Source organism: Ambystoma mexicanum, chromosome 7q (genome assembly GCF_040938575.1).
Source record: "Ambystoma mexicanum isolate Mex_15411 chromosome 7q, UKY_AmexF1_1, whole genome shotgun sequence".
Lineage (NCBI taxonomy): Eukaryota > Metazoa > Chordata > Amphibia > Caudata > Ambystomatidae > Ambystoma > Ambystoma mexicanum.
The window spans coordinates 847,426,900-847,439,014 of NC_090941.1; the positions used below are offsets into that span (position 1 = coordinate 847,426,900).

Below are 12,115 nucleotides of genomic sequence, written 5' to 3' on the forward strand. Positions count from 1 at the left end.
TATATCTCCCACTCCCAGGACAGGTTTTTTTGTTGTCGGAGACAAGAAGGATTCATAAACATATTGTCCCTTGGGCAAGTAGACCGTAGCAAAGTGTGTACAGGTTTTTTTGGACTTCAAATTACTCTTTTCGAGCTATTGTGTATTTGGGAGAACCTTGGCTACTGAGTGTGTGTTGGTGACTTGGCTGCAAGGCTACAGCAAATGAGAGTTGGTTGCACTGTGGTTGGAGAATCGTATTACCAGCTTGGGCAGGCAAAGTAAAGTGAGCACATTGACTTTGCTACATCGACCAGAAAATGGCATCCCCAGGTTCTCAACAGCAACTGTCAGCAGTAAAAACATATGCTGTGTCATAGACCATTCCCTTTCAGATAAATGAACCCAAAAAAACAGCATGTCCCATAATTATCCACTTGCACAAAACTGAAACCGGACTGGGTCCAGCAAGGGGAATTTTTGACCCAGCAGGGTATGGATCATACAGAAGACCTGGTCAGGACAATTAAGCCGGGAAGAAGGCTGTAAAATATGTCCCTACCCCAGACAGCCCAAGCCATGTTAAACCAATAACGAAAGGACTACATTTCACATAAACCCTCTTTCCTAACAGAGGAAAACCCAGACCGGACTACCAATATGGGCTTACAAATTCGGGATCAGAAGAATAATGGGGAAGACTGTGGTAACCCACATGCGTTGTCCACCCCTTCTTCCCCCCCACCCCCAAAGGGGGCAGACTTGTGGAACACGCACCTCTCACCGATGTGTAAAGAAAAGTGGCAGCAGGAAGCCCAGTTGCCACCCAAACAGTTACTGGATACACAGACTAAGCCCCACTTCCTTCCCACACTACCATGAACACTGGAGAGAAGAGGACTCACGTTTCCTTCACAATTGCCAGCACAAGGGAGACAATCATCTGCAGGTGCAGCCACCACTAAACAAAAGAGAAATTATACTAGCCCTAATCCAAACACAGGAAAAAGGGTTTCCCCAAACTCCTAGAATAATGCCGCGTAATACATATTGTGAGGAACTCATGGTGACAAGTAAGACAGACGCCAAGTGATCACAGTTCAAGGGTGTTTATTGAACAATGAAAGTGGTATGCAGGTTGGAAAAAACACCTAATCCAAGCCTAAATCTAAGATGGGGACAGATGTCGACCATCAAATGAATATAAGGCAGTCCTAGTGGTGTTGAGTCAAATAAAAAAGGCCAATACTAAGAAAACTATTGCCAATGCCCTACGCTAAATACAAAGGCTGGGGGTTAGGTTTAAGAAACAAAGAAGTGTTCTGAAATGATAACTCAGGAGGCGGTAGCCTGCGTCTCCCTTCCCCACGTTTTGTGCACAGGGTAAGGTCGTGTTGGTGGCGCACATTACAGTCTCAGGCTTCTGTAGCACAAGACGGCAGTTCAATGGCAGTTCTCAGGACCGCCGATGGCCAAGTCTCCTTTCCTTGGAAAGTCTCTTGCCTTCGGGCCTGATGTGTGCCGATAACCAAAAAAACAAAAGTTCCATTAACAAATGAAAAATCATTCCAAAGTTCAATGTGGGTGATGGTTTCACTCCTGGGTCCCCATCTTCTGGGCTGACCATTTTTGTATCATATTTCACAATTCTGATAGGGTTACGGCTTCACCGCAGGGTGCCCCTCTTCTGGGCTGACCCTTTCTCAATAATATTTCTTCCTGTCGCTTATTCTTTTCTGATTCCGCTTATCACAGTTCCTTTATCAAACAACTTTGGGTGATGGCTTCACCCCTGGATCTCCCTCGGTCTGGCTCTGACCCTTCTTGCCTTTTAACGGGATTGAATTCCCTGGGTTTCTCAATGTTCACTCATCAAACAACTTGGGGATTCATTGTCCTTTCTTTCACAGCGCTCGTAGATCAAAGTCTTTCAATTGTACAGGGATTTTGCTCGACCCTCTGTAAGACCACTTTGACCTATTTCGCTGGACTTCAACTGCCTTCTGGTACTTGACAGTTTTTTCAAATAGGGCTCAACCAGAGTCTCTCGAGTTAGCACCCACGTGGTGCCGCTTTCCCTCTGCAGATGGTCACCCCCCCTCACACTTTTACAGTTCTTTACTTAGTTCAATAAACTTGGTTCAATCTGTTGCTTTGCGCTTTTCACTCAACACAGCCCGGGGCTTATCGATTCTCCCCTCGACTCACTGGCTGTGATGAACCGCTTGGCTTTCGGCTTCTTTGGAGTCAAGGCCGGTACAACAGGCACAGGAGTCTCCTCTGCTCTGCCTTATCAACATAGGCTTGCCCCCTGTAACCTTGACATCTGCAGCAGGACACTTCTTTGTTTGCGGTCTTAGATTCCCCTCCACGAAGGTTCAGCTGGCCTGGGACGAAAAGGGCAAGGTCACTTCTCTCTTCACCACCCTCTCGCTTCCCGCTGCCCTTCACCTTCTCAAACTGCTGCGTAGTAGCCGTCTCGATGTGCTGTCTGCCCTGTTCGCCTTTCTTGTACTGTGCTCACTGCCTCCACCTTTTATCCCTGTGGGGAAGGGACATCAGGTGTGTGTGATTCTGATCAATTGCCTGACCCTGTTATTGGTCCATGTCAGGTAAACGGCTCTACTGTTAGTCCATTGTCCGCTGTGTTGTGAGAAAGTGTTTGCGGTGGAAAAGCGAGGGCAGTGGTTTGGAATGTCCTACGTGAGAGGATGAGGAAAAGGTGTTAAAGGAAGGGGGGATACCAGGTCTCACCCGCCAGTGTCCTACTCCCACTCCCAAAGGACCCCCCCATCCAGGTGATCCTCCCTCACTTGTCCACCCCCAGGAACTGGATCCAATAGTGATGGCCGTGTTCTCGCCACCTGGATGACAGATCCCCAGGGACTAGCTAGGGAGACACCTTCAGGTTTCTCTAAACGACCTGAGTGGTTTGACTCAGTCACCAAAACAAAAGTCAGAGAATGTAAACTCCCCAACCCGACACAGGAAAAAACCAGCAACTCCTTCCCAGTCAGCAACAAACACATACTGAAGTGGTATCCAAGACGGCGGATTCCCCATTTTAAGACTTGCCCCATGAACGCAGGACTGCAAAGCACGCCAGCCAGGGAGCATTCACAGAGCAGGTATGTTACCCCACTGACCAATAAGCAGAAGCTAATCAGCCAACTAATATAGAAGGGCCAGCACACCCAACAAGAGTGGAAGGACATGTTATGGTACGAAGAAGGTGTGTTGTGGCGTTTAAGAAGAAGTAGATGATGGAGCAGGAAGGAAGGTTGCTGTGCTGGCTGCAAGACCTGGAGTGGAATAACAGATTGCAAAACCCATAGAGGAAAGGAAGACTCCTCTGGCAATTCCAAGAGTGATGAATTAAATCCTGAATTAGAGGCTGATTGTAAGCCCCGGATTGGGGAGAGCGATTGTAAAACCTGGAGTAGATAAAGGTGGGGCCCAGAAATACAGAAAAGGAAGGCGATTGAAGAGGAGACCAAAACAGCAGTTGAATAGAAACTGGTCACAGCCTTAGTGAAAAAAAGTGGGGGGCCTTTGATGAGGGAAAGGTGAAGAAGGCTCTAGCCAAGGGGAAGGACGGGTAGGAAAGGGCACAGGCCCTGGCAAGAGAAAAGGTGGTGAACCTGAATAGAGAGAACGAATTGCCCAAAGGTGGCAAAGAACGTAAGGGTAGAGACCCTGGCTTGGGAGTCAGAAAAGGTGACAAGAATGAAGAGGTGAGGAAAGTGAAAGGTCCCCTTGGGAACTTAACCCGGGAATGAAGAACATACAGTGTCCTTGTAGAGTGTGGGGGGGACACAATAACCAGCCCTACAGATAAAGGGTGGATCAGCCACTTTTACCCCCTTAAAATATAAATGGGGTAAAAATACGCCCAACAAAAGTGGGAAACAGATCGGAGCATGTCCTCTTGCTTTCACCCAACACAACGCTATGTTTGGACCAGTAGAACATGTAGTTCCACAAGGGGAAGCTCTACTATTACTGCCGGATCGAAAGAGGTAAAAATGTACCCTTCAATCTGCATGAATAACTTGGGGCAAAGAAATATTTCTTACAAAACATATTTTACTCGCTTATTATACTCCCACTAGGGATGGGACTTACCCTTTTACTCCTCAAAAAATGATTTTACTCCCAACTTTCACAAATAGGGAGCAATTTAAATAAAAAGCATACACTTGAATATCCTTGTTACGTCACTTATTACAACGTATGACAGTAGGATTGTCAAAGTCCTCCATCTTTCATGATTGTAGTCCTTCTCCTTTAAATTTGAAATGCTGGTCCAGCTGAAATTTTCCCATTAAAATGAATTGGGCTAAAATCAGATCTTGGATGGCCTTTGCATGAAAAGGCCTGTTTTTGGCCTGAGAAGGAGTGTTATGTTATGGTCAATACAAAACTTTTAGTGTTTATTTTTTTTAATATAATGTAAGAAGTGGCTTTAGCTCAGCAAGCGAATGAGGTAGGATTAATGTAGGTTTGTTCCAGAGTGACAAAATCATTAAGAAGGGGTCTAGACTTTTCACAGTTTATTGACAGCGAGTAGATTATTCAGGAGGTAATAATTACACAAGGAACAAGTTACTTACCTGTAACTGTTGTTCTCCAGCATGGGTCTGGCATGGATTCACATGCTCATGAATATTCCCCGTCGTCAGGCTGGAAATCCTTGGTAAAGAAAAAGCAGTATCAGTTTTGTTTCTGATCTGTCTTTCGTAGTAGTAACCAATCACTGATCTCTGCGTCATAGTGACCACAGCCAATGACTGCCATCTCCCTAAGCCCCGCCTCTGGCAGCCATCTTCAGATTTGGTAGCATGTGAAAAGGCAGTATGACCAAGTGAAGAGCCGCAGAGGGGTAGGCGGGAGGGTTCGCATATGAATCCATGCCAGACTCATGCTGGAGAACAACAGTTACAGGTAAGTAACTTGTTCCTTCTCCAGCATGGGGTCTGGCATGGATTCACATGCTCATGAATAAAAGAATACATAGCAGTACACGCATGCACAACCACGGGAGGTGGCAAAGGCTCAACATTAAGCATTACATCAAAACTCAACATTAAGCAATTCTTACCTCCTCACCAGGCTCACCTTAGGCGAACAGGTTGCGCAGTACTGCTTGGCCGACCCTGGACTCCTCCCTGGAATCCTGATCGATGCAGTAGAATTTCGTGAAGGTGTGCGTCGACCTCCACGTAGCAGCCCTGAAGATGTCCAGAAAGGGCACACCAGATAGGAACGCCGTGGTAGCTGCGATCGCTCTGGTGGAATGGGCTCTCGGACGGCCAGGCAGCGGTCGGTTTTCCAACCGATGGCAGTACATGATACAGCCGGAGAGCCATCTGGAAATGGAAGCCTTTGAGAGAGCCTTCCCCTGATTGACAGGTCCAAAGTTCACAAAAAGTTGTGACGTCTTCTGAAAACTCTTCGTGCGGTCCACGTAGAACTTCAGCGCTCTAGCCACATCCAGCGAGTGCAAAGTCCTTTCAGCCGGCGACGAAGGCGACGGGAAGAAAACAGGCAACACCAAGGGTTCGTTGAGGTGGAAGTCAGACGGCACCTTGGGCATGAAGGAAGGGTGCATCCTGAGCACTACCCTTGTGTCGTAAAAAGTATAGTACGGGGGCTTGCAGGAAAGGGCCTGGATCTCTCCCACCCGTCGTGCGGAGGTGATGGCCACAAGAAACGCTGTTTTCCACGACAAGAACTTCAACGGAGCCGAGTGCAGAGGCTCGAACGGAGGTCCCATGAGCTTGGTCAGCACCACGTTGAGCTCCCACGCCGGGTCGGGGCCTTCACCGGCGGGAACGATCTGAACAGCCCCTTCATGAATTCTTTCACCAGACGATGAGACCACAAAGACGACCGTCCCGTGGTTCTGGTGTATCGGGAGATCGCAGCAAGATGAATCTTGATGGAAGCGTGCACCAGTCCAGCGTCAGCAGGTACGGCAGTACTTGGGGAGCCGTAATCCGTAGAGGGTGAATCTTCTGTGTGTGGCACCAGACAGAGAACCTCTTCCATTTGTGTCCGTAGCATTTAAGAGTTGAGGACGCCCTGGCCTTTGCAAGAACCTCTCTGCAGTCGGCCGGTATGTCGTAACCTCCAAACTCTAACGCTGCAGGAGCCAGGCCTGCAAGTTCAGCGACTTCGGGTCGTGATGGAGGATGGCGCCTCCTTCCCTGGAGAGAAGATCCGCGTCCACTGGCAGTTTGATTGACGGGGACGCTGACAAGTCCAGACGGTCCGGGAACCATATCTGCCTCGGCCACGCAGGTGCGACGAGGATCATCCTGCACCGTGACCTCTTGAGCTGGTTGATGAGCCGGATCAGCAGCGGCAATGGAGGGAACGCATATAGGAACAGGCCCTCCCAGGGGAACGAGAAAGCATCGCCCATGCTCCTCGGCTGGGGAAACCTGCTGGCGAACCTCCGGCACTTGGAGTTCGTCGCCGTCGCGAACAGGTCGATCTGGGGTGTGCCCCACCGACGGAAGAGGCGGTCCACTAGATCCTGTCGTAGTTCCCACTCGTGGCACGAGCGCAGCTCTCTGCTGACCGAGTCGGCAATGGTGTTTTTTATTCCTGCCAGATGAAACGGCACCAGAAACATCCCTTGGGCGACGACCAAATGCCACAGATCCTGTGCCTCCTTGGACAGGGCTGGGGATCTGGTACAGCCCTGCTTCCTGATGTAGAACATGGTGGTGGTGTTGTCAGTGAAGATCCTCACCACCTTGCCCTTGAGGGACGGAAGAAAGGACCTGAGGGCCCAAAACACTGCACAGAGTTCCAGGACGTTGATATGGAGGGACCTCTCTGCCGGCAGCCAAAGACCCCTCGCGTGCAGGTTTTCGGTGTGCGCTCCCCACCCCTCCAGGGAGGCATCCGTGGTCACTGTCTTCTGGTGGCCCAGGGTCTGGAAGTCCATGCCCGCCATCAGATGCGCGCGGGTGCCCCACCACCGGATCGCTCGCCGGAAACTCTCGTCGAGTGTGATCCTGTCCTCGAAGCTGCCCGTCGTCTGGATCCAGCGCGCGTCCAGGAACTCCTGCAACGGGCGCATCCGGAGCCTGCACAGGCGGATGAGATAAATGCAAGACGACATCATTCCGAGGAGGGACTTGATGGACCTCACCCTGGCCGCGTCCGCAACCAGCATCCGCTGCACCTTGCCCAAGATGGCCCTCGTCCTTTCATCCGACGGAGAGGCCAGAAGCGACACTGTGTCGAGCTTCGCTCCCAGAAACAGTGCATCTTGCGCGGGCACCAGGTGGGACTTGGCATAGTTTATGGAGAATCCCAGGTCTGTGAGTAGTTGGACGGTCCTTGCCGTGTGCTCCACGGCGAGCTCCTTCGTCTTTGCTCAGATGAGCCAGTCGTCCAGATAGGGGTAGACATGGATCCCCTCTAGGCGCAGCCGCGCCGCCACCGGTGCGAGGCACTTGGTGAACACCCTGGGTGCCGACCTCAATCCGAAGGGAAGGGCTCTGATCTGGTAGTGACGCCCTTGGACCACGAATCTGATAAACTTTCGGTGTCCCTTTAGGATGGGGATATGGAAGTAGGCATCCTCCAAATCCAACGACGACAGGAAATAGCCCTCCTCCAGTTGACCCAGGACTTGTTGGAGGGTGACCATCCGGAATTTCTGTGCCTTGATGAATTTGTTCAGTCGTCATAGGTCCAGGATGGGACGCCATCCTCCCGTCTTCTTCTTCACAAGGAAGTATCTTGAGTAAACTCCGGAGCCCCGAAGCCTCTTTGGGACGAGCTTGATGGCGCCCTTCTTGAGCATCACCTTAACCTCCAAGAGAAGTTGAGGGACGTGATGTTCCTTCCTGGCCACAGGGGGGGACGCGCGGGCACCTCTTTAGAAACTCGAGCGCGTGACCCTGAGCCAGGGCGTCCAGCACCCAACGGTCGGTGGAGATGGACTCCCACACGCTGACGAAGCTCGCCAGCCGGCCTCCCACCGGGGTGCTTCGGTGGGGGCCCGACCCCACGGCCGGTTCAGTCCTGCTTCGACGAGGCTTTGCCGCCTTGTCCTCCTTGGCGACGACGGCGGGGTCCGCCCGACTTGCCCCCTGTAGGCTTCCTGTGACGACGAACAGGCCGCTTGACTATAGGTGGAAAATCCGCCACTGGAACCTTTGGAGGCACCCTGTTTGCCTCCGCCGCTCCGAAAGGGCGCCCGTCGTTGCCGGAGAACACCAAGAGCCCGGGCCGTCTCCGTGTCCGCCTTGATGGCTTGTAGGGAATCGTCCACTGTTTTCCCAAACAGGTTGCTCCCGTCGAACGGCATGTCCAAGACTCTGGTCTGCACGTCCTGACCGAAGTCAGTAGCCTTGAGCCATCCACGCCGCCTAAGGCACACGCCGTTGCCCAACTGGCGAAATCCAGTGTCAGCGATGTCCGTCGCTATCGTAATGGCGTGGTCCGACGCCACTTCTCCTTCCTGCAAGATCTCTAGCGCCTCCACCCTCTTGTCGTCTGGTAGGAAGTCCAGCAGGGGGCGAGTTTGTACCACAACTCCCTGTCGTAGCGGGCTACGATAGCCAAGGCGTTGGCAGCCTTAATCGTCGTCGCACCCGATGAGATGACTGCGTCCCATCGTGTCCAATTTCTTTCCCATGCCGTCCGGCGGGGAGGTTGACCTAGAGGCCGCGCCGCCCCGCTTTCTTCCTGGCTGCCGCGGAGACGACAGAGTCCGGGGGTCGGCTGTGCCCAAAGACACAAGGGGGCCGCGTCCGGGACCTGGTACTTATCGTATCGATCCCTTCTCTCCAGTAGAGGTACAGCGAGGACTGTCTTTCTCTTGGTCTCGCGCCGTTGATAAAAGAAACCTTCCTTCTTCTCTTCCGGCAGAGCTGGAAAAGCTCGGATGCCCTGGCGATCATGGCGTGAAACGATCCAATCTCGTCGGGCGGGGAAGCCCGGGTGGGAGGTGACGACGGGAGATCCTCGTCGTAAACCTCGTCGTCTGTACCCGTCGCAGCCGTGTCAGTCCCCGTATCATCCCCACGTGTCGTGGACGGGGAGGAGGGCTGAGCAGGGCGCGATGGTTGAAAAGGAGGTGGAGGATGAATCTTTCTCTTAAGAGGAGGGCTCCCAGAAGGGCCTGGCTCCGGGTCCCCTGTCGGGAGCGGTTCCTCCGTTGGTGGTAACGGCAGTCTCGTCCTTATCTCCGAGCATAAGGACTGTATAGCCAACAAAATGGCCGAGTTGTCTTGCGGCACTGGTTGAGGGGGTTCCGATGGGCGATCAGGAGCCCCGTCGGCACCCTCGACGTTCTCGTCTCCCGCGTCAGGGTCCCTCCCGACAGGATGGTCTTCTTCCACGCCAGCGCCGTGGCCTAGGACTTCGATCAGCTCCTCCTCAGAGGTTGAGGCCGAATCCACGACGACCTCCTGCCCCCCCTTTTTCTTCTCCGTCTGAGGTTTCACGGGGGTCCTGTCGATGGGCATGAAAGAGGACTCCATCCGCGGTGGCAGGGAGATTCTGGGCCCCGAGGTCGCCACCACTGTTGTAGCCTCCACAGGCTGAGCCAGGGCCGCCGCGACTGTCTCGATAAAGGCCTTGGCTGGATGGATCAAGGCTTTCACCACCTTAGGTGCGCTCACCGCCTTCTCCTTGGGGGGAGGGTCACCACCTCGCTCCCCCTCCGATGGGGCCTTCGAGCACAACCGGGGTCTCTCCAGGAGCTTCGCCGGGTGCTCGGCCTTCCTCTTACCCGAGCCAGAGCGTTGGCTCGTGGTTGATGGCGCCGGGGAGGATGCGCCCTGCCTGGCGCCCATAGAGCCCGACCGTTCAGCGCTCCCGGTGCCAGCGGACTCGCGGTGCTTGGCCTTCTGTTGGACCCCCGTCGCCGGGGCGCCCTCAAAGGTCTTAGAAGACCGCTCAGACTTCTTCTTCTTCTTCTCGCCTGGCGGGCTCTTCCCTTCCAGCCAGTTGGCGAGACGCAGATGGCGGTCCTTCATGGTCCGCTCCGACATATTGCCGCAAAACGCACAGTCCTTCTCCACGTGCGTCTTGTCCTCATGCAGGCAGTAAAGGCAAAGGGAGTGTTCGTCCTCCTTAAAGACATTCTGAAGCTGGCCTCCAGGGCAGACCCTGAACAGCTTTCCGGTCGTCGAGCTTCACTTCTCCTGGGCCATGCTCGAGAAGGGCCTGAGAAACTTCTGGAGTCCTCCAAAAGCATGGCTCGACGAAATCTTCACCCTTGAGGGGCGTAGAAGAATCCTACACGGGTCCCCGTTGATCGGATAAAGAAACGGTGGAGCTTGAGGCTCTTTTGACCGAAAGAGAACATTTTCCTAAGAAAAAGCGCGAAAAAGGCACTAACGCTCGAGAGCAATAGCACGAGGATCCCAACACTTGAACGTGCGGTAAAAATCTGAAGATGGCTGCCAGAGGCGGGGCTTAGGGAGATGGCAGTCATTGGCTGTGGTCAGTATGACGCAGAGATCAGTGATTGGTTACTACTACGAAAGAGATCAGAAACGAAACTGATACTGATTTTTCTTTACCAAGGATTCCCAGCCTGACGACGGGGAATATTCATGAGCATGTGAATCCATGCCAGACCCCATGCTGGAGAATTATATTTGTGCGCATGTAAATGAGGTGTGTTCTCATAGAGTTCATGCACCACCTCAGTTCTTCCATTAATTGTACATGATCTAAGGGAGTGGTCATGCTAAAATGATGTGAACGAATAGTGGTAACAATGCAAGGCTGCTTTCACCTTAAAAAGGAACCATCTGTATATACCTTCTTGGAATTAATGACTTGTATGTAGATTCTATACCTTTCTGTTGTAACCAAGCTTTGCATATACTTGTAGCTGCTGCGCCCTGTTACACCCGGGTATGATGCGCATTATAGATAATAAAACAAACAAACCTTTGTTCAGACCCCTTCTTATTACTCTTTTCAGCTGCAAGACCAGAGTACCGCGTTTTCTGTTTTAGCACTATGGATCAACCCAACCAAGTAGGCTTTCAAGCTCCTCCATCGTCCACCAAAGAGAAGTGAGAATGAAACCGCTTAATTGCATGCATGTGAAGAAAGTGGGGTGCGAATAGGTGGTTTTTATTTGTTTTGAGAGTTTTTTTTTTTTTAAACAATGCACTTTTTCCTCAGCATAGCGCAAGTACGTAATCGTGCTGTCCAAGTCACACGTATGTTTATTCTGCCATTGGTGGACCCTACTTTTGTATTTCTAAGTATAAGGCCACACACTCCGATACACTGGTTTTAGCTACAGCTGAACATGCGTTCTTGCATTCATTTCATGCGTCTGTCTGGTATATTTGACAGTTATCAAACATATAATAGCATATTGTTTCTGTGGGCCATGTTGAATGAAGTTAGGCCACAGAGTGACATCATTCTTTTGCAAAACAAATACATTTGTCAAACATCTAGTCCCTTGTACAAGATTTTTTGTTAATTTGCCACATCCCAGAATGAATAAAACTAGTCCGAAAAATCTCCAACAGCAGAGTGACTGGGTGCAAAGCCCCAGCCTGCCACCTGCCAGAACGTAGTTTTGTAGTTGAAGAAACGTAAGCAGGTCATGCCTAATTTTAACCAGATATCCCTCTTTTTATGAAACCAACATGATAAAGATACATTTCTACTAATTTGATCACTTTATGTTTAATATTAGGTCATATTGCGCAGCTACTTCCCAGAGCAATGCCCATCGTGTATATCTCTCGGAGGTAAACAGGCACACAGAAGACTAGGTTAGCACCGGGACAAGCACTAAACAGCAAGACAGACCAACTTCATTAACGCGAGGAGAAGTGAACCATATACTGCCGCCCTTTAAACAATAACTTAGTTCCAAAACAGACTGAAAGGTACTAATGAAACGAAGGGCATCCCCGTACACGAGCACAATAGCAATCTTACAAAAACCAACACAGTAATCAAAAGGCGAAGCATACGCCAGTCACCAGGCAAGTCCAACAGGGCTCACAAAATCAGCTTTAGCTTTGCCTCATATTCGCCACCTTTCAAGGCAAACACGAGTACAGACGGAGAAGAGAGGGGTGGCATGGCGGAGGCAGAAAAAAAAAAGATCTCGGCCGTACTTCGA

At 51.4% G+C, this 12,115-nt stretch overlaps 1 protein-coding gene across 1 annotated transcript in view; it reads right to left on the bottom strand.

The window, feature by feature from the left end:
• The window catches only part of PANX1 (pannexin 1), a 257,948-nt gene that overhangs the window by 42,177 nt on the left and 203,656 nt on the right, over positions 1-12,115 (bottom strand). The gene's annotated exons all lie outside the window — the stretch shown is intronic.